Source organism: Seriola aureovittata, chromosome 2 (assembly GCF_021018895.1).
Source record: "Seriola aureovittata isolate HTS-2021-v1 ecotype China chromosome 2, ASM2101889v1, whole genome shotgun sequence".
Classification (NCBI taxonomy): Eukaryota; Metazoa; Chordata; class Actinopteri; order Carangiformes; family Carangidae; genus Seriola; species Seriola aureovittata.
In genome coordinates this window covers 28,060,078-28,081,791 of record NC_079365.1, presented here as the reverse complement: position 1 = coordinate 28,081,791, position 21,714 = coordinate 28,060,078, and positions in this window count along the sequence as shown.

The window sequence follows — 21,714 nt, the reverse complement described above, 5'->3', positions numbered from 1 at the left end:
GGTTTTAGATACTGATCGTATGTTTCCCCCTCTAATACAAGGAAAAGCATCATGGAATCACACAAGTACCTCAAAAGTGTACTTAAGTGACTTTCTGATGCTTAGATAATATGTTTGACATCTCATCTGAAATATACACAAGCTGCAAATGTATTTATTTGTTTGCTACAGCTAACATACAGGCTGTCTCTGTATGCCACTTTGTTCACAAGTTAAGTGTGCTGTGGTTTGCACAGAAGCTATAAAACCAAATTGAGCTAAAAGAAAACACTTTTAGTCAGATGATGTGAGGGTGTGTGATTTGAATATGAACCAGAAGGAGCATAAAGCACAGTGGGTCTCAGACTGTATATAAAGCAGTGTGTTTGGTTTTCGGCTTTAGCTTCTGCTCTCCTTCTGAGGAGACTGAACTGTTGCTGTCCCTCAGAGGCCTATTCGGTCCTGATGAGGAAAAGAGGTTAATGGCTGCAGATTTTCCTCACAGAAGGACCCATGATGAATGGAGTGTTCAACCTGAATTGGACTGTGTGTGTGTGTTGTGTCTGTGTGTGTTTGCAGGGGGAAGGCTGTGGGTCCTCTCTAGCTAATCAGAGTAAGAAAGGCTTTATATGCTTCCTTTAGGCTGCTTTTAATCGGCAAAGTGAGGCAACTTAATTTGTATAGCACATTTCATACACCAGGGCAATTCAATGTGCTTTGTAGGGTAATAAAATACAGCAAAGGTAAAAATTAACATTTAAAAAGTACAAAAGTACAGGCAAGCAACACAGGGGATCCAAATCTTGAAAGTTAACTAATGCAATTTAAACTTAATCCAATAATCCTATCTACTGGAAATAAAGGCGTGGGTAAATTTTTCGAGGTTTTGCTTGGACATTACTCCTCTGACTTTTGCAATATTATTTAGATGGTAGTACGCAGATGAAGTGTGACTATTGAAATTTAAAGATAACCAAGATTTCTGGCTTGACTCTTAGTTATATGAGTGCTCCAATGACAATTGTCTTGGTCTTATCTCTAGTTAGAGAAAATTTGGCTTCATCAATCAACTTCTTCAATGCTGTTACACAAAGATCAAACAGGACCATAGTCCTCCTATGTGCAGTGAAATGTAGGTTTGCATGTCATCTGCATAGTTATGGTGACCTACTTTATTATTTTGTACAATTAGGCCTAAAGGAAGCACATAGAGATTAAACAACAGGGGTCCCAATATGGATCCTTGTGGAACCCCCAGGTCATGTTCATCTGCTCGGACCAATGGAGGCAAAATACTTTCTATCATGGAGACATGACATGAACCACTTTAAGGACAGAGTCCCACAAAGTTTTCCACTCTTTGCAATAAAACAGTCCAGTGTGTCAAAAGCGGCACTATAAGATTCAAGAATACTAAAAAAGAGACTCTGCCTGAGTCATTATTCAGGCAAATGTCATTTAGCACCTTTATGAGTGCAGTCTAAGAGCTATAATGGAGCCGAAATCCTGATTGAAAGTTATCGAAGCAGACCGATAGTAATTCAGTTCATTGGCATCAAGACTGTTCTTCTTCAGGAGAGGCTTAATGACAGCAGATATAAAAGCCTTTGGAAAAATGCCAGGTTGGAGAGAGTTGTTAGCGATGACTCTTTCATCAAGCTGCTCTTAAACCGTTTTAAAGAAGCTAGTGAATAAAATATTAAAGCAACAGGTGGATGAGTTGAGATTTCCTCAAGTGTTTTGTCATTGACGGGATTAAATTGTGTCATGCCCATCGAGGTGATGATGTTTTTTTGTTTGGCATGAGTTGAAAGTGTATCTGATGCCTTGAATCTTGTCATTAAAGAATGATGCAAAGTCATCGCTGCATCTGCTGGTAGAAACAAGTTCTGGCGATATTGGACACTTAGTGTTTGTTGACCTGTCAGCGATAGCAAATTAGATGCGTGGATTGTTGCTGTTTTTGTTGATCATCTCAGAGAAAAATGACTGTCTAGCACATTTCAAGCTCAGGCTGCAACTATGTAATTTTTCTTTGGAGATTTCAAAGTGAATCTGGAGGTTTGATAAGGTTTTCTATCATTCCTAAACTTTGTCGACCTACTAGATCAAAGTGAAACTAATCTTTTCTGTATGTACTGACCCATAGCAGTAAATAACAAAATGCTGACATGCTGATGGGGCTGTGGGTGAAAAAACCAGAAACACAAAATGACTTTTCATGATGACAATGATGATAGGTATCTGATTTTTAAAACCCACTTTCTGGCCAGAGTGCTTTGGTTTGGAAGACATAGTGTGATGTAATAATTTCACACACTCCTGTGCAATCATGACATATAGTAATGTGCTGCAGCTGCTCAGAAACTGCAGGCTGACTTTTCAGGACATTTATCAAACACCATGATATAGAACAGAAAAAAATACAGCGCTGAATAATCTCAAAAACTGTGTTTGATATGATGAAAATCTTATGGATTCTTACTGGGCACTATCATTGTACAACCCCAGAGTGGAAGCATCTGCATTTTCTTCCACTGATTTATTAAGGTTTGTCTTTTAATTTGCCATCCATCATATTTTACATCCTGTAGGATCTCTTTTTATATTTTACAGGTTTCTTCCTTTTCATTTCCTTCTGCAGTTTATGGGGCGGAGTTTTTCCTGATCTCCTGTTGCTGCTGTGGGCCTGTAAACCCCACTGAGACATTAAATGTGATACTGGGCTACACAAATAAACTATCCCCTGACTTTTACTTCAATCCACAGCTTACAGCAGAGTTACAAATGGAAGGCCTGGCTGAGAAAAGTAAATGAGGTGAAAGGAAGTCAGAGAGAGAAGGAAATAGAGACAAAATTGAAGGAACAAATTGAGAGCGGACAGGAGATTGTCTGCACACCTCCCCACAACACACACACACACACAAATACAAACACAAATCAGCAAATACAAAACTGTGTACACCACAAATCTGCCGAGCCAGCTGCCTACTCAAGTGCTCTTGACATTTAAATTCATATGCCCAGCCCTACCTCTTGCACCCTGCATATTGATGCCTTCCGGAGCCGAGAAACATTTGTAAGAGAGCGAGAGCAGTGTGAATGCAGGAGATAGGAGGGGAGGAGGAGCTCTGTGTTCATGTGTGTACAAGAAAAAAAAAAAAAAAGGCAATTAAAGAGACAGACGGACACAACAGACTAGGGCTGTGAATTGGCAAATATCTGGAGATATGATACAAATCGTGATACAGGTGTTACGATTCAATATATTGTGATTTCTTAATCTAATTTTAGGAAGTCTGGCAGTATAAAGAACACACCACCATATGCATCAAAGCTGAGTAAAAAGTTTACTGGAGAATTGGTAGAAAAAGGGAAGTGAACAATGGTCTTGGTCACTGTGTTAACCTGCCCATCAACATCACCAGACATCCTCCTCGACTCCTGCTGGACAATAGTTGACGGAGCCAAGATGTTGTTTATTAACGGTGACTAATTAGTTTAAGTGCATATGTAAAATAATAGTAATAATATACAGCAATTGGTAAAAGAAATTGAATGATTATTTACAGGTTGAGGTATTCACAATTCAAACAGTAATGCAACACCATGCGTTAATCGTTTTATTTCTTGTCATTAAAAGGGTTTGTGGATAATTTATAATATATAAAATGTAATTTAAATTGCGTTTGTAACATAAGTGAATAGGTGACTATGATCATTGCTTTTTAGTTACTGCGCATATGAATTGCTTTTGATGTTCCTGCAAGGGTCAGGTCAGTCAGGCAAGTGGAAAGTGGATTGTCTGTCTCTTGTTCTTTGTTAATACGTTTAATAACTTTGGAATTGGAAATTGTTCTGTATTATTAATATTTTTTTGTTTTGTGTGTGTCGAAGTAAACAGCTCAACTTTACCAGGTGTTCCTGGGGATTTTTTGGATTGGATTCATATTTTTTGAAGTGGATTAAGACATGGAGACTCATTCGAGCGTCAAGCTGAGGCTTCATTCATTGGAAACCTACAATAGCCATAGAAACAGCAGGTGCTGTCATTTTACTTGGGAGAGCAGTCTCACCATTTCCTGGCATTTTTCTTAAAAAGGCCAAAGTCCCTGATCTTTAGTGCACATACGTTTGCTGAGAGGGGAACACTGGAAACTGCAGGAGAGGACTTTTTCTTTCTAAAATGTTAAGCTCCACCTTCACATCCTGACATTACAGTAATCTTAAATTAACTTGGACTGAAGAAACCTGGAAAGAGTTTGAAGCATTAGCCTGATAAAACCTCCAGAATTTCTGATGGTCTCATGTTTTGCTTGAGGAAATGTCTTCAGCCTGGATCACTCCAGACTGTGTATCGTGTGTTATTGATGGTGACTTTCAGAAAATCTTTAATAATATAAAAGACATTTAGACGAGGGGGAGACAACACATCTCCAAATGCATGTTACTAGACTGATATTAAATGTGTTTGGTTGGGTTATACAACTTTGTTTCTCTCTCATTAACTCCCACTCCCACTCCTCTTTCACCTCCGCCCATCATTTTGACTGAACGCGTTCACAAGCTTTCAGCCTCCACCCATCACTCGCTCCTCCTCCCCATGCCCTCCATGTTCAACACTTGATTTGATCCTTGCAACATTGCATCACTTTCCGTGTGATGAGTGGTGCCGCCGCCGCCCTTCACCCCAACGCCATGAATCATTTATTCAGATGAGCCTGTGACAGCTGTGTCACAGCCTTTCTCTAATACCTGACAGCAAGAAAAAAAGATACCTCACGCTGTGAATAGAATACTTTATGGTGTTCCATCCACCTCCAGACAAGATGAGCTCACAGGGAGACTGATCTCTTAGAAAAGTGCTAAACAGGTGACTCTTAACTTAGGAGAGATTGTTTGGCTTGAAATTTAGTTAAATTTTTCTTCTTTTTTTTTGAAGAGATGAGAAAAGATTTTAAAGTTTGACTGTGACAACATGATTGGCTGGTTGAGATTGTGATGAAATCTGATTGGTTACCAAAACACCTGAAGTCAGCTGATTACAAGACGTGAGAGTGAGAGAGAAGTGTGAATGAAAGCGGCGTGAAGATAGTCCTCCTGACTGAACTTTTATTTCCAGACAGAAATAAAAATGTTCTCAATCTTTTAACTCATAGGGAAAAATATGAAACTATTCCTTTAAACATTAGTTGAGTTACTTGCATGCATGTACTCACTCTGGTCAGCTTACAAATTACAAAGTATAAAAGATAGGCATTGTTTGACTGACAGAATTCATTTGTATCCGAGTTTGACATTTTCTAAGAATAATGAGTGTAATGTTTTAATGGACAGAGGTTTCTCTGTGTGAGATGTATAATACAATAACTTTGAAACATTTGTTTGCAATCACTTAGTGTAGAACAGCATGCTGCCGTGGCAAAGTAATACACAATTAAAATGATGAAGGTAATAATGTTGTCTTCCTCCAGGGCCATTCACATGCAGCAAATTGTTTCTGCTCATAATTGGAACAGAAACAATTGTTTTTGTTTGGAGGGTGTTTGATTTTCATATATTTCGCCCGCTGCTGCTGTTTCTTTATTTGTTTATGTTTTAGCAGGGATGAATGCAAATGGCTTCCAGATTAATATGCAAGCCAATCTGAAGGAATAATGAAGTCTTCACGGAGCAAAAAAAAAAAAAACAAATGTTAAACTTTCTAAGAAATAACACTGGAGGTATTTCAGTGAAAAAGAAGGTCGGACTTCACCAGAGGAACTGACACCGAAAGTGAAGATGAAGGTGTGAAAAAGTAAAATAAAAAATCAATTCAGGAGAATGTTTATTAATCACAAAACTTTTCCAGTGTGAGATTCAGAAAAAAAAAACCCATCTTGTCATGATTAGTAGCCCCACTCCTGCAGCAGCTGATTTAAGTACTTCAAAGTACCCACAAATAACACAAGCTACATTTGGGTTATACGCTCCAAAAGAGGAAGCTCGTGCTCGTGTCCCGAGAAAGTTCAAATTCAGCCAAAGTCGCCCAAGTATGAGCATCACATTTCCTCCCAACTTCTTAGCTCAGCTGTATCCACCTCAGTGACTCAGGATAATGTCTGTGTGTCGCTCGTCGCGCCACTGTTCCTGCAGGAATCCCATCGGGCCTGCGGGATGGGATGATGCACATTACCAGTCATATATGCACAGCATGCAGGTGTCGGACACTGAATATGAAATGATTCGGATTATTAACCACAAATAAAAAGAAAAGCAGGTGTTGTATTAATATGGTTGTCTTGACGTTCAGGAAGCTGTTTGCATCTTCTCTATTTATTTGCAGTAACGATCAAACTGTTGCTGCAAATGGTTGCAAATGATTCTGACACTAATTTAATTTAAGTTTAAGTTAATGTTATTTGTATAAACACAAGATGTGAACAATGTGCTGAAATGCAATAAGGGAGAAGGGAAATTGCCTGTGCGGTTGGAGGAGATTTTCACTCATTCATTCCAAGCTGCAGGATCTTAACAGCACGGTTTAGGCAAAGAAGTGGTGAAAGTCAGTGTTTGAAAAACAAAGAGATGTGGAGAGAAGGAGATAGAGAGAGAGAGAGAGAGAGAGAGACCACCTTGTGTGTTCATTCCAGCAAGTAGAAACAGCTAATTTGGACAAACAAGATAAATACCTGAGTGAAACATTAGAAAGTCAAAACTAAAACACTTCACACACGCGCCAGAGGAAGGTTTGAAACAAGAAAAGACTCTCTCTCACATAAGAGGGGAAAAAATAAAATAAGACTTTTTTATTGATCATCCGAGGGAATGTAAAAGCTGCGGAGACAAGACAAAAAAGAAACAGATAAAGATCTATTTGAAGTAATTAATTCAAAGAAAATAAGAAATATTACAAATTAGAGAGATGACAGGTAGCCATTGCAATAAGTTACAAATTATGTGAGGCAGATAACACAAGAATATGCCACTAAATCTGAAAGAAACAGAAATTAGTGAGTAATTGTGAACATTTTAATAGATTTTTATTGGATTCCTGTTTTACTTTATAACTACATGTTAATTTTACTTCCTGTCTTTGACCAGTTTCCTTACATAGTGATTGTCACCTGTGTCCAATCATCCCTGCCTCGCTTGTGTATTTAAGTCTGTGTCTTTCCCTCAGTCCTTGTCAGGTCGTCTGTATTTGTCCCTGCTGTGATCGCGGGATAACTTCTTCTTCACTATTGCAGCAAACAGTCCAGCGACATGCAGAACCTTGCAAAAACGAACCCCTATCAGATGACTCCTCCTCACTGTGATCTCGCTCCGTAATCAATGATTCTTCAGAGACGGTGCTGCTTTTTTTCTTTTCTTTTCATCCACCTCAACCACCACCTAACTCTGTGTTTGTTGCTCTTTGTCACCTCACTTAGAATTACTACAGCTACTAGAGGGGAACTAACAGTGAGGCGTAGCTATGGGTCATAGTAATCTGCTGCACAGTTGATGTATGGGCTCATTTTTCAGTCTCCAATAAACAACGTGCATTAACACCTTTTACCCTTTTGTCTCCCCATGCAGCTCAGAGTTCAGCCACCTCCAAGTGTGGCTTGATCTCAACATCCCGGGGTTCCTGATAATAAGTACGCAAGCTGCAGGCAAAAAAAAATCCCCCAAGCTTTCTTTGCTCTGAGGATTATGTAAGATCAGGACAGCAAGCTACAGCTGCAGTCTGTCTTTTGATTTTTTTTTTTCATACAGACGATGAAGCAGATGAAAACATTAAGATGCATCCTGGAAATTTCAGGAATAGAGTTGGAGGGAGCACATCTAATATCTGCAGGCAACACTTTCGATCATTACGGAGGAGCAACTAAAAAGGCTGTCACCTTTTAGTTTTAGCCGTGACCGTGGGACATACAAGAGGGACGAGCTTTCAGATCTGAGAGACCGAGGATCTGAGTGCCAGTGAGTAAGGTCTAGGGTGTGGGGGTGGGGCCTGACCATTAAGAGCCTTTAAAGTAATCAGCAGGATCTTAAATTGAATTCTAAAGTGAATAGGCAGCCAGTGAAGAGAGGCTAAGACTGGCCTGATGGGCTCAACCGCTTTGCAGCTGCATTCTGGACCAACTGCAGGCAGGATATATGGGTTTTATATTATATGTGGGATTTCAAAACATTCATCTACAAATAACTAAGCTGTCAGATAATGGTGGAGTAAAAAGTACAATATTTCTCTCTGAAATATAGTGAAGCAAAAGTAGCATAAAATATAAATACTGGAATACTGAGGTAAAATACAAATACTTTTATCAACTCCACTGTCCTTCATTGTTATTCTGATTCACTTCTGCATCCTTAAGTGACATATACCAAATATTTATTGTAGAAAATGTAGTATATATAGATACATATTGAATTTCTATATATGAAATACATGCACATGTAAAATGAAAACATATGTAAAAATGATATATAAAATTATTAGAGGCTGCACGGTGGTGCAGTGGTTAGCGCTGTCGCCTCACAGCAAGAAGGTTCCGGGTTTGAGTCCCGGCTCAGCCGTGGGATCTTTCTGTGTGGAGTTTGCATGTTCTCCCCGTGCCAGTGTGGGTTCTCTCCGGGTACTCCGGCTTCCTCCCACAGTCCAAAGACATGCAAAATGGGGACTAGGCTGATGGGATACTCTAAATTGACCATAGGTGTGGCTGTGAGTGTGAATGGTTGTCTGTCTCTATGTGTTTGCCCTGCGATGGACTGGCGACCTGTCCAGGGTGTACCCCGCCTCTCGCCCGAAAAGATGCTGGGATAGGCTCCAGCCCCCCCGCGACCCTACTACAGGATAAGCGGTAGAAAATGAATGAATGAATGAATGAAAATTATTAGAAATTGGGACAGTTTTATATATGTCAATATACGTCTAGCTTATACACATATGTACTGTATGTTTATGTAGGCCTATGTATTATTATATTGTAGACATGTGTTCTGTTAATATATATCAATCCCAAAGCTTGTCAATATATGTTGATATCGTATACAGTAGGATCAAAAGGTCTGAGACCACTTTCCAAGAATGAAGAGACAGACATGTTTAAAATTAATACGAGAAAACATTGATAAACATATACAGTACAATTTGTATATGTATGTCGCTTTAATAAACTGTCATATATAAATTAAATACATGTCACTAACACAGATGGTCGCGACATGTTATACAATATTAAAATTCATGGTAGATATTTTCAATGTACAGCATGTACATATGTAAAATTTTACAATGGGTACTTCATATATGTTGCAAACTTATATCTTCATATATCCAGAGGATGTATATATGTGATGATAATGTATCTCCTTATAGGTGACATATATCGCAACATTACTCATGATACAGGGTCATATATGTCACATATGACACTTCTGTATGGGCACAGATCAAATGATCACATATAGATTATTTCTGTCTTGAGCAGAAGTACAAAACCTGCTTATCTCACTTATTCAAACCATCATATATTTTCAGTGAAGCACCAGGATGAATAATGTGACTTTAATGTCCCACACAGAGACAATGTAAGTGAAACCTCTGAGTTTCAGGGGTTAAAGAAGTTGTGTATTCAGACAGTGACTCTGTTTACCACTAGATGGAGCTGCCGTTCTTCTTCATCTCTCAGATTCCTTCACGTCCTTTAACACTGAGGTGTTTTTTTTTTTTTTTTGTCTGAGTGGCTACAATGAAATTTTCCAGGGATAAGCTTTTTTTTTTTATTTTCTTGTTCACCTTTATGAAGTAATGCTAGACTATGACACAAACCAAAAGAGGTTGTACTGCTTTAACTAAATAAGCAATATTGCTGTGTCAGAATGACGACGAGGGTCTTATGAAAGCCACTCTGGACCAAAATCCAATTTCAGAAGCTCTGATGGGCTGTCAGAGCGATGCTAATTGCTCTCTCTTCCACCAATAGACAGAACAAAGCCTGACAATCAAAGTCTTCTTTTGTCACACTCATTAGCCCAGTTACTGCCCATTTATTTCAGATGGGTTTTCACTCCTCAAAGCGTCACAGCTGAGCATTAACAACATTATATTGGGCTGCTATAAATACTCCCAGAGTCCAGGATGAAATTCGACATAATATGAAGGTTTTTGACTCGATGAAAACTGCTGCTGCTTCACTTTGTTTAGCCACACTCGCCTGAATTCGCTCAGACTTGCTCAGACTGCAGGTACGTTTGGGATCAGGAATAAGCCGTTGAGTTGGGAGGATGATGTGATGCATGAACACAGCAAAAACAAACACAACAGAGTAAGTAATGGGATCGTTCACAAAGTGTAATGCCATCCAAAAGATGAGCAGTTGACAATATCCACCAATTCAAGAAGGTGAATAAAGCCTGGAGAATGGTGAGAGAAGTTTTACCCATAAGCCTCTCACATGGAGAGAAGCACATCAGGAGGATTTCATGAGGCAGCAGTTTCTGCAGCATGCACGCTCTGCAGTCAAACGCACACCTGGGTCCACAGATGCAGCCATTATTTTCACATTACCACAGTATTGTGCAAGGTGCAGGATCCTGGATGAACGCACTTGCACATGAGGTGAGAAAAGTGGTGGATGGTGTCAGATGTTCTCCAGGATGTGGCAATCCAAAAGAAAAATCTAAGGCAATATAAATTACAATTCCTTTTGGCATTAAGGGACCAATGCATTTGGACCCTGAAGTCCTTTGTCATGTCTTATCCATTAATCTTTAATTTGTGACAGGAAATACTGAAGGGAACCACATACAACAGCAATATAATATAAAGTCTACACACAACCACACACACACACAACCATACACACATACATGAGAAAAATTGAGAAATAAATTGAATTTCCTTTGCCTCCAAGGCCGATCGACGAGTAACAAATGACAACTCCAAGTATCGTCGTCACAGTTTGATAACATAATGCAATAACATGTCCATCCAAACACATGGACGAGTATTACTCTCAAACATAATCATTGTTTGGAACGACCTTTACAAAGCAAAAGAAATCAGCTATACAAGCTGCTGGTGTCATTCACATACACACTCATGTTATATTATTATATATAAGTAGGGCTATAAGTAAAGCTTACTGCATCTTTAATAATAATATAATAATTCAACACAATACAGTATAAGAATGCAACACTCAAACACTCACATTTGAAGTACAAGAAGTACTTGTACTTTGATACATTTTGCTGATAATGCTTTCGAGTGTTGGACTTTTACTTGCCATATTTTCTTTACACTGTAATTTTTTTACTTTTATTGAAGCATAAAAGATCTGAATACTTCCTCCGCTACTGTTATACAGCCTACGTCAGGTGTCGGGCCTAAGGCGCCCTCCATAATGTTTGGGACATATACACATTTTTCCTTGATATGTCCGTCTGCTCCACTGTTTAAAATCTCAAATCAAACTTAATGTGCACGTTCCAGACTTTAAATTAATGGTATTTACGTACATTTCGGTTTCACCATGTTGAATTCACAAGAGAGAGAAGCAGACTTCCCTGTGGTTTGGGAATTCCAGGTGAACTTGTGTGAGCCATTGCCGAGGTAAATGCCATGTTTCCTTTTTTCAGTTCAGGTTTTGTTTTCAATGCCAAAAATTTAATGTCACTGTTATAGCCCCTTATCAGGGCGCCATATTGTTTGGGACATTTGGCTTCACATGTGTTTTTGTGATTACTCTGGTGTGTTCCACTGCTGTGTTAGTGCAGGTATAAGATGCCTCGAAGCTTTCAAACACCTTTGGAGTCTATTGTTACCATTGTTCAATATGAGAACAAGAGCTGTGCCAGTGAAAGTCAAAGAAGCCATGAGGCTGAAAAAACAAGAATAAAAAGACTCAGAGAGACTCGCCCTGAGGGGGCGTAAAGACCGTCTGGACCAGAGGTATCAGCCAAACGGACTTCCTAGAAACTTAAGGAAAGTTGAACAGTTCGACCAGTGTGATTTAGCCACCCAATTAATTTGATCCGAATATTTCCGGGCTTCAACCAGAGCTGCTGTGGCAGCTGAAGTGGCAGCAAGAGAGGGTCAGGAAGGGATAGCAGCTAATGAAGAGAGAGATGTGGGAGGGAAGGAGGAGGAGGAGGAGGAGGAGGAGAGAGCATGTGGGAGAGCCAGACAGGGCAGAAGCAACAGATGACACTGACAGCAAACACAGAGACAGAGTTAGTATATATTATTTATTTCTCACAAAGTATTTGGCAATTCAAATATGGGCAGTTGTGTTGCCCTTACAGTGAAGGGTGGGTGGATGGTGGTGGTGGAGGGGCCCAAGTTGGAAGGTTTTGTCCCCTTCTACATAATTACTAACGGCTGCCCTGCCAACCTTAGGAAGAAAAGGACAAAGGAGAGCAGATGTGCCTCAGCCGACGGGGATTCACAACACCTGATCCTGACCTCACCCCAACCCCGGAGGAATCCTTCAGTTGAGCTCAGAGACAGTGAGCTGTGGTTTATATGTCTGCATCCTGAAGAACAGACCACGCCACTATCACGTTACCATCCTTACAAAAAAACAGTGTTGTTGTCAAGACAGCTGATATCGTATGGTTGATTGATTTGCTTTACCCTAAATCCAAAAGCTTGTATTCTCTCCACTATCTTCGTCTCACTCCCTGCTCAGTGTCGCGGCCAACAGGGCTTCTGGTTTGATGACTGGGATACATTAGTGAGATAAGTGTGTCCCCCCACATAAATGTTGTGTGCCTCCACAAAGCTTTAGGGAGGGGATCACTCAGTTGATTGACTTTGTGTTTTCTTTTTCCCTCCGCTGGGATTTGCAGCAAATAGAGCTCATAATTGACTAGCTCGATCTTGGAAAATGAGCTCAGTTACTGTTTAAGTGGCTGTAGAGTCTGAGTGCTGGTGGATGGATGCTAGTTGGATGCTAGATGGCGGCAGTTAGCGTGGCACTCTAAAAATTGAGCACCAATGTGATTTGTGAGTCCCAAAAGTGTTAACAGAGTTGCAGTCGGCTGCAACGGCTTGGCAAGCAGAAAGCAAGACTTGTTGCACGTCCAGGTGGATCTTAGCAGAGACTTTGAACAAAGGTGAATTAAATCGTTATTCAAATACATACTGTATCCTAACGAGGAAGCGCTCCAGCCAGAAAAACCTGGACTCTCGGTGTCATGCCGAGTTGATTCATGTCATCGGTGTTCAAAGTCTAGGAGCTCTTTAAAGCTACACTATGCGAGATTTGTCAGCGGCTGTAGTGTCTGTTATTTAGCCTACCCTCATTATTAATGAATAGGGTGTGCAAAATAATAGAAACACCTGTCCACCTGTTGGGTGGATGAGTGGATCAGCAAAATCGACAGATTTCTAGCAAGCCTGTCGTTTAGATATCCGTACCTGGAAAGGCACGGGCCTGGCAGGTGCAGACCTATGATCCCGCATCTTAAATGTCTGGAAAACACAGTGGAGTTGCAGGACTAAAGCACGGGCTAAACAAACTCTCAGCTCAGTTACCATTACTACAATGAAAGCAGTCATCAGAATGGGCTCTCATTTCAAAAAGTCATGTATCAAGGTTCACCTGGAGAGCTGCAGAGAAACAGCCATGACATGGACAACAGCAGGGAAAGATGTGTGGATCCACGGGGCTTACTTACACATTTAGACCTCACCTTTATTGGAGTTCTAAGGCGATATCAGATAAAAGTCTGGGAGAATCAAAACTGATCTCTGACATGCTCGGAGCGCACATTGATTTAAGGCTGCAGACCTTATTGAGGCACTGCAGGACATACTCGAGGAACACAGAGGCGATTCATCTTTTGATGAGCTGTGGCAAGACTGTGGACACAGCAATAGTGCAATGCTGCAGTAAAGATTATTCAGAGAAGGCTACAGAGGCAGCTCCACACTGAGAGAGTAAGTTATAGAGCTGAGCACTGGACAGCATGCTGTAGATTAAAAGAAGGGGACAACGGGTTCAGGAGAAGATTATTTTACAACAATTTAAGATCACATTCATGAAGATATACGGAACAAGTGCCAGACTTTCTCAGTAAAATGTTTTTACTGTTTTTATCTCAGTCCTCATATATGATTATGATCTTGAAAACCTCAAGAGATGCGACAGGCAATAAAGGTTGTGAAGAAGAAATATGAACAAGTCGTCAGAAAAAGAGGCTCTCTTGGGGCTTGGGGCACGGCTGAGAGTGCTGACTCCTTTGTTATGACATCACAACAAAGGAGTCACATCATAGGACAAACAATACCGTCCTGTTCATGGCGTCAGATCAGAGATGGCTTCTTTGTGTCCCTCTGTAGGGAATGGATAAGCTTCATGGTCTTGTGTTTTAATTTGAAGAACCTTTTGTTGTGGATGTGCTGAATTTGAAATGAATTGAAGAAATGAAAGAAAAGAAGCTAAGTGATTCATCATTTTCACCTCTGATTTCTGGAACTATATTAAAAAACCTTTTACAAGACCGTTCCTTGCTTCTTCACAGTTTCAGGCAGAATTATTCTGTCTCAAAAATGACAAACAAGGAATGAAAGATTTAATTTGAGGTTCCAAAATGGACTCTGGCATCCTTGTTCAGAAGAAAAAAAAAACTCCTCCTTTGCTCTCTCCCTCACGATAAGCCACTTGTGAAGATGGCAGCCAATTTAAATGCATATCAATGTGGGTTAGACGGTCAGGAGTGATGTGGTGCGGTTCAGCATGTGGCAAAACTGGTTAAGCAGTTTCCTTCTGTGTTTCTGTGGAAGCAGTCGAGGGGCGATGCATAATCAATCACCATCCTGCTTTGTAATTCTGAAGCACGAGCGGAGCACCTCATATCTCCACCATATTAACATGCAGCAACATGAGAGGCTGTATATGTGAGCCAGCGCAGCACGGGGCGCTGCATCCGCTGGCGTGAAGAAACTGTGAGCTGATCGAAACCATCTACAGACGAGATCTAATCAGACACCCCTGCAGTGTGTGTGTGTGTGTGAGACGCATGGTGTGTGTATAGTCTATGGAGATCCATTCTTGCATATATGTGCTGATCTGTGTGTGTATGTGTGTGTGTCTAAAATACAGCACGATCACTTCTCTGCTATCAACAGCCTGCTGTCAGGTCACGACGATCTTAATGAGAGAGCATCTCTGCCCTGAATGTTAAATCCCCCTCATTGAAGCGAGCTGAGGTGCAGAACGTCGAAACGTCCTGCTGTAGGTTACAGTGATTCTGACAGTGATTTTTCTGCGCTTCACTTATAGGAAGGGAGGGCGAGAGAGGGATACATAAAGTAACAGAAGGAGACAGAGACGGAGAGTGAGCGTTTACGTGGGTGAAACTTGTGTGAAATGGTATTTGTTAGGAAGGCTGCATCACATCATAAGCGTTTCTACTCTTGTTTATCTGTTCCTGTGACCCAGTGTCACAGCTCTGGTTGTTGCGTGCGCGTCTAATCCTTGACTTGTCACTGATTCCATTTCAGCAGACAAAATAATCTGAGATCAAACCAAAAAAATAGAGATAATACTGCTCCACGGATGTGCTGTAGTTAAAGAAGACAACGTTTATGGATCTACAGTCAGCAACAGCAAAACCCAATGATCATGGACAGGAGTATGTCCCGTTTTTTTCCTGCTCTTATCCCAAATGCTTTTATTCTGAAAGAGTAACAACTTAACACCCCCTGAAAATCTTGTTTTTGCTCACATCCACTGCTTAAGTTTTTCGCTGTGCTGCAGTGGTGTGCGGGTGAAGTCCAACATCACATGACATCATTGCTGGGTGTTTTTACAGGTGTGAAAGAGCACACACGTTTGAAACTGAGCAGTAACCTCCAGTAACCTCCAGGGGGTTGGGTGAAAATGAATGGCCACGAGTCGAGCTCCAAAAGTGAGTCAATCTTCACAGTTTCCACATGTTAAAATGCAGCAGACATAAACGTGTTTCCAGCCTTTTGGTCATTAGTCATTGGTACTTTTACCCAAAGACCCCAGCAGGTCAGTGCGTCCTGAGGTTGAGCATTTGATTGACAGACTGTCAAACGAACCCGAGACTCGTTGTCTAGTCACCGTGATGTTTTTAACCGACTCAATGAATGCCAAACAGTGACAGTTTTGAGGCTTGACTCGGTGAAGTGTCCTTGTGAGAGATGCTGAATCCCTACATGCTGCTTTGTGGAAGTGGCTCTGGCTAAGAGCATCAGCTCTGCCTGAGGTGTGAAAGACGCTGATGGACTCCGATTTCCCGCATCACACGTCTTTTTCCGTCTGCAGCCGAGGTTAATGGAGGTAATCGTGTATTATGTTTTGAGGTGGGCTGCTTTAAGAAGGGGGCTTATAAATTTGACTCGGGTGATGCGGCCACTGAAGTGGACGTTTAAAATGTCATCTGTTCTCTGAAAGTCAGGGTAGAGGGGGGAGGGGGGGGGGGGGGTGGGGGGGTGGCGTGTGTTTCGGGGTTCCCTCTCTCTGCTGCTGCTGTCTGACACCGCTTTCTTCTCTCAGCAGGCAACCAGGACAACTTGTCAGAGCTGCCAACTGACAGCACTGTGTTACTCACCCTCTCTCTCCACCTCGCCATCCCTGTCACCCTGTCTGACGTTTTCTCAGACTCTCTCTCTCTCTGTCACTTATCCGTGGTTCTTTTACCTCTCGCGTTTGTGCATATGAATCTTTCCCGTCTCTGTTTCTATCTTTGTTTTGTGTCCCAGTGCGAGTTTTCTGCCAGGAGGCCTGTCATCCATCAATAATTTAAAGCACTCATTGAAATAAAAATGAAATAAATAACAAACACAGGTGTTATAATTCCATTAAACCAGAACATACAGATGTCGTATGTGCACAAATATATAATGTAAAATCCCTGAAATGAATCTCATTAATGTATGTTGTGTTACAAATGTCAAATGTGAACTAATCAACGCTCGACCCGGTTTTCCTTCTGAACAAACATCCTGCTGACGTCAGAGTCATTAGAGTCCAACCTCCGTCTGAGTTACAGTACCACGCCTCTGCCAGGATAATGATGATGACGATAATGCTGATGCCTTGATGACATTGATTAGTATCCAACTTATCCTGCAATAAATACTGAAATACCTAAGTAACATAGTTCCTCTGAACCTGTGAATAAAGAGTAAAATTATATATAAAAAAGGTTCTATGTGTCTACGTCAACGAAGAGCAGTTAGAAAAATTTGGAGATGTTTTATAAATGTTTCTCCCTCGGTCCCTGTGTCTCCTTCACTTTGCTGCGTTACCCTGAACAAGGCTGAGTTGACCCAATAACTTTCTTTGATGTGTAAAAATATAGTTGAGCCGATCGCAGATGAAGATGTTTTATAATTCAGCAGCCAGAAGTTTTTTTTTTTTTTCAAATTATATTTTATTTTCTGCTTCTCATTTCAAAGCTGCATCATTACATTTGTTTGGAGTTTTTTTTTCATTATATTTGGTTTCTAACACACTTCAACCTCTCCTCTCTCCTCCTCCTCTCTTCTTCTACTGTTCACTTTTACACTCACATCTCCCTTCACAGTTTCAAGGGTATGAGTTCCTTTTTGCCCGTCTCTCAGCAAGTATGTTTCTCAGCAGAGTTGTCTCTTCTTCTGTGTTTTTAAACTTGGCTGAGCTTTCCTGTTTAACCTCACATGCCAACATAATGTCATCTCTTTGATCCCAGAAGTAAAATTTCTCTCACCTGAATCTTGTGAAAAATGTTCGACTAACTGTCAGATGGCAGTCATTTATCAAGTTGAAGATGTTTATGATGATTTCTTTCTTTATTGTGTTGTTTGGATGTATTTTGACTTAAATCTCAACCACCAATCTTGAGCACGAATCCCTGTTCAGCCCAGGAGGCAACAGGTGAACAGGAGCTCTGGTCTGCAGTTCAGGTGAGGTCCAGGTGTCTCATTACATTACTCTCTCTCTCTCTCTCTCTCTCTCTCTCAATATTCCCGTGGTCACACGCTGTGCTGTATTCACGGGGGGTGAGGAGCCTCCGCTCTGATGTCTCGGGACGGACAAGAGCAGAGCCGAGGGGCAGGAGGCAGAGGTTACCTGGGCTTGTAATGTAGGCAGAGGGAGAAAGTGTGGAAGTGAGCGACACAAATTCAGGAATCATTTATGCCGATGATGAGGTAGCTAACAGAAACACACGGGATACAGTATGACCCCTCTTACCCCTATTGTTCTTGGACTCCCTCTGCCTCCTACTATGGCAATCAATTTGGTTTTTATTGTTTTATTCATTCTTTTTTTAACTCGATCCAATCATTTTTTAATTTTAATGTACACAGTTAACCCCACCCACACCGCAGCTATCACAGCACTCCTGAGGATGGTGAGGATTTTGTGTTTGAGATGCAGAAAGATTGATTTTATTATAACGTGGTTACCCCTCTGTTGTTTGACCGCTCATGGTCCGTGGCCTGCACAGTAAAATTTGACAAATTTAATCTGACTCATAAAAACTTAGGAAACTGATTGCCTTGCAAAGGGTAAGTAAACAGAACTATTAATCTGAAGTTATGTTTACTCAATATATACTTGTTGAGTTTACTTCAAAATTACATTAATAGGACTATGAAAAATTAATTTTCCCCTTTTAATCTTAAACCCAGGTTATCCATTTGTAGTTCAGTGTCTTTCACATCACTCAACCCCTCCCAGACTCACTTTTCCCCTTGTACATTTGTATTGCTTCATCCCGTCTCCACCCATCTCTCACCCTGATTTCTTCTTTAACTATGTGCCCCCCCCCTCCCTTTCTCCCTGCTTCTCCCTCCTCTCCTGCCCATATCGTTTCCCATCCTATTTGCGACTTGCGTCTTTTAAAGGTTGCGACTGGCCGTGACAGCTCTGCTGATGCAAGAGGATCCCGCGTGCGTTACACACTGTTGCCTCCTGCATCTTTCAAAGAAGCGCTCGGATCCAAGGCCACTTTGAAGTGCCCCTTATCGATCTCTTTCTCTGAAGTCTGGGCCCCTTAAGGATGAGAAGATGGAGCAAGGAAAGACGGAGAGAGAGAGAGAGAGAGAGAGAGAAAGAGAGCAGACTGGAGGAAGACAAGACATGAAGACCCTTCCTCCCCTTATCCTCATTGCCTCCTGGAAATAAAAAAATAAAAAACACTTCCAGTTCCTGTGCTGGGATGCACATGAACAGACCCACAATCATATATACAACTAGAATTAGCTTCTCACAGTTGTATGCCTCCACCGACCAGTCAAATAGCAGGAAGTACGGTCACAATGACCCTTTTCTGTTCTTGAGTTACGGTGTTAAATAATGGCCAGAAAAATACAGTTTTTGCAGAACGTTGTGAGTTCACAGTGAAGTTGACCTTTGACCTTTTAGATGATAGAATTCATAATTTTATCCTATTAGACATTTGTGTTCAACTTTATCACGATTAATGAATGAATTCTTGAGTTATGCTTGTGGTTGGTTGCGTTTAGTGAGGTCACAATGACCCTTGAACTCTGACCTTTTGTGAAGTCCAAGTGGATGTTTTTTGCCAAATTTGAAGAAATTCCCTCAAGGCCTTTCTGAAATATCACGATCACAACCAAAGGGAGAACATAATGCCCCTGGCCACGGCTGCTGGCGGCACAGAGGCATGAAAACACACACAGTGATTGTACATTAGGGTTGAAGGTTTTCTTGTTATTCTAAAGTAAAAAAAAAGAAAAAAAGAATTAAATTAAAGTGAATCTCCTCTTCTTTTAATGCTCAACAATAGATGCTAGTATTTTTTCTTTCCTTCATTTCTGGGTTTTTGTGAGAGGGATTCTGTGGCAGCTCGAGGCTTTGGCTGGGAAGTCTTCTGTAGAGTTTTACAAGCAAATATGTGATAGCTCTGATTCTGCCAATTTGTAAATAGTTTGCCGTAAATAATTCAGTGAAAGTGTTGAGGCCTGTGTAGAGTTTTGGGCGCTGCTCAAGTGTAAAGCTTTGAAAAAAATAAAACAAAAACATCTGCCCCGCTTATTGTCTCCGAGCAAGTTTCACCATTTCTTCTGACTTCTATTTGAAGTCTGACCTTTGTTGGGGGATGGAGTCGAACAAAACAGGAGAATTCACGCTGCTTCTCGAGGATGGAGGAGGTCATGGTGATGTTAATCATCCTTCCTCACATATCGCGGCTCTGCTCCTGTTCGCTTGAGTGACTGAGGTGAAGAGGAAGTGCTCAGAGGATGGTGAGAACAGCCCTGGGCATAACACGACCACAGCTTTAGCTTCAGCTCCACAGTGTGAGGGCGAGAGGAGAAAAGGTAATCCTTTTTCTCTCCGTCTCGCTCTCTCTCTCTCTCTCTCTCTCGCTCTCTCTCTCTCCAGCCTGCTCTCCAGAAATCCTCCTCCTGCAGAGAAACAAAGCGGGGTCATCGTAGGTGAGCAGAGCACCTGTATCTGACGGCATCATAGATTTGCCTTCCAGTGTCAGCGCACATTTACACATTCACAGGTGAATGGCTTTGTGTGTCTATTTATCTGTGCGCGCAACCATTTATGCCAGAGTGGGTCTGTATACTCTCTGTGTATCTTGAGGGCTCTGTCAGTGAGGCTGCTGAATACTGAATAGTTTGTGTATTCTCTGAGGGGAAAAAAAAATGATGGTAAGGGGATTTTGAGGAAAAATAACCACATAATTGCAAACAGCATGAAGTGATAATAAGACAGGCCTTCTATCGCGGTAAAGGTCACAGGTTTGATGCTAGCAACAGAAAGTGTGTGTGTGTGTGTGTGTGGGGGGGGGGTGTATAAACAACCAATGAATTATGGCAAAAGTCAGAATTCATAATACAAGAAACACAACCCTCACCTTTTAACAAAATGTCCCTCTGCTCAGCAGTGGTACTTAAACTCACTCACTATGACTGATATAACTTCTGCCACTAGGTCTCTCTCAATCAAAACAAACGATGGTGTTGGGTGACATCGTGAAACAGCGTGGGATCATATGAGATGTTGTCCTCGCCACCATTGCTGGAGGCTTCTGTTGCTTTGGATTTTCTTCAGTGTCAGTCCTTTAGGAAGTTTTTTTTACCAGCAGCCCAATTATCAACAGAGGTCTCCTCCTCCTCTATAACCAACAGACCAGGGGATTAAAACCAGCAGAGACAACAAATAAAGCAGTTTCACTTTAAAAAGCAGTGATTCACCAACAGTTATTGGCTATTAGAGGCAGGATGTCTCGGACCGACGGGGAGCTGAGCTGTCTAACATTTACATCTGATGCCTAAACTCCTTCAGCCGCTTAAAATACATAGTTGAAAACAACCAAGATGTAAAATATATATCTTAAAAATGTGGCTTACAACTGGAGGCAACCACAACGCCACATATATACCATTACCATGATTAAAATCCCATATTTCCCTTTGAGAATTGCTGAAGCATGATACAAATTAAATTATTTAACTACACAACTCGAAAACCACATTCAGTTTAACTGTGGAATCACTTTCAGCAAGTGGGGGAAAAAACTGCACTGACATTTAGAAAACACACATATAGAGATGCAAAGGGAGATGTACGTGAGATGCACTCTGATGTGCTGGATCACACTATATCTATACGTTACTCATTGAGGTTCCCATACTGGATGTGGGTTTACGAAAACCGTGTGAAAACACATCTGTAGGATAAACCAGGTCTGTCTCTGGAGAACCATCCTTCAGTCAGGGTTCCTCCGACCTGAACAACCGCATGTATGAACAGACTCATATGGACT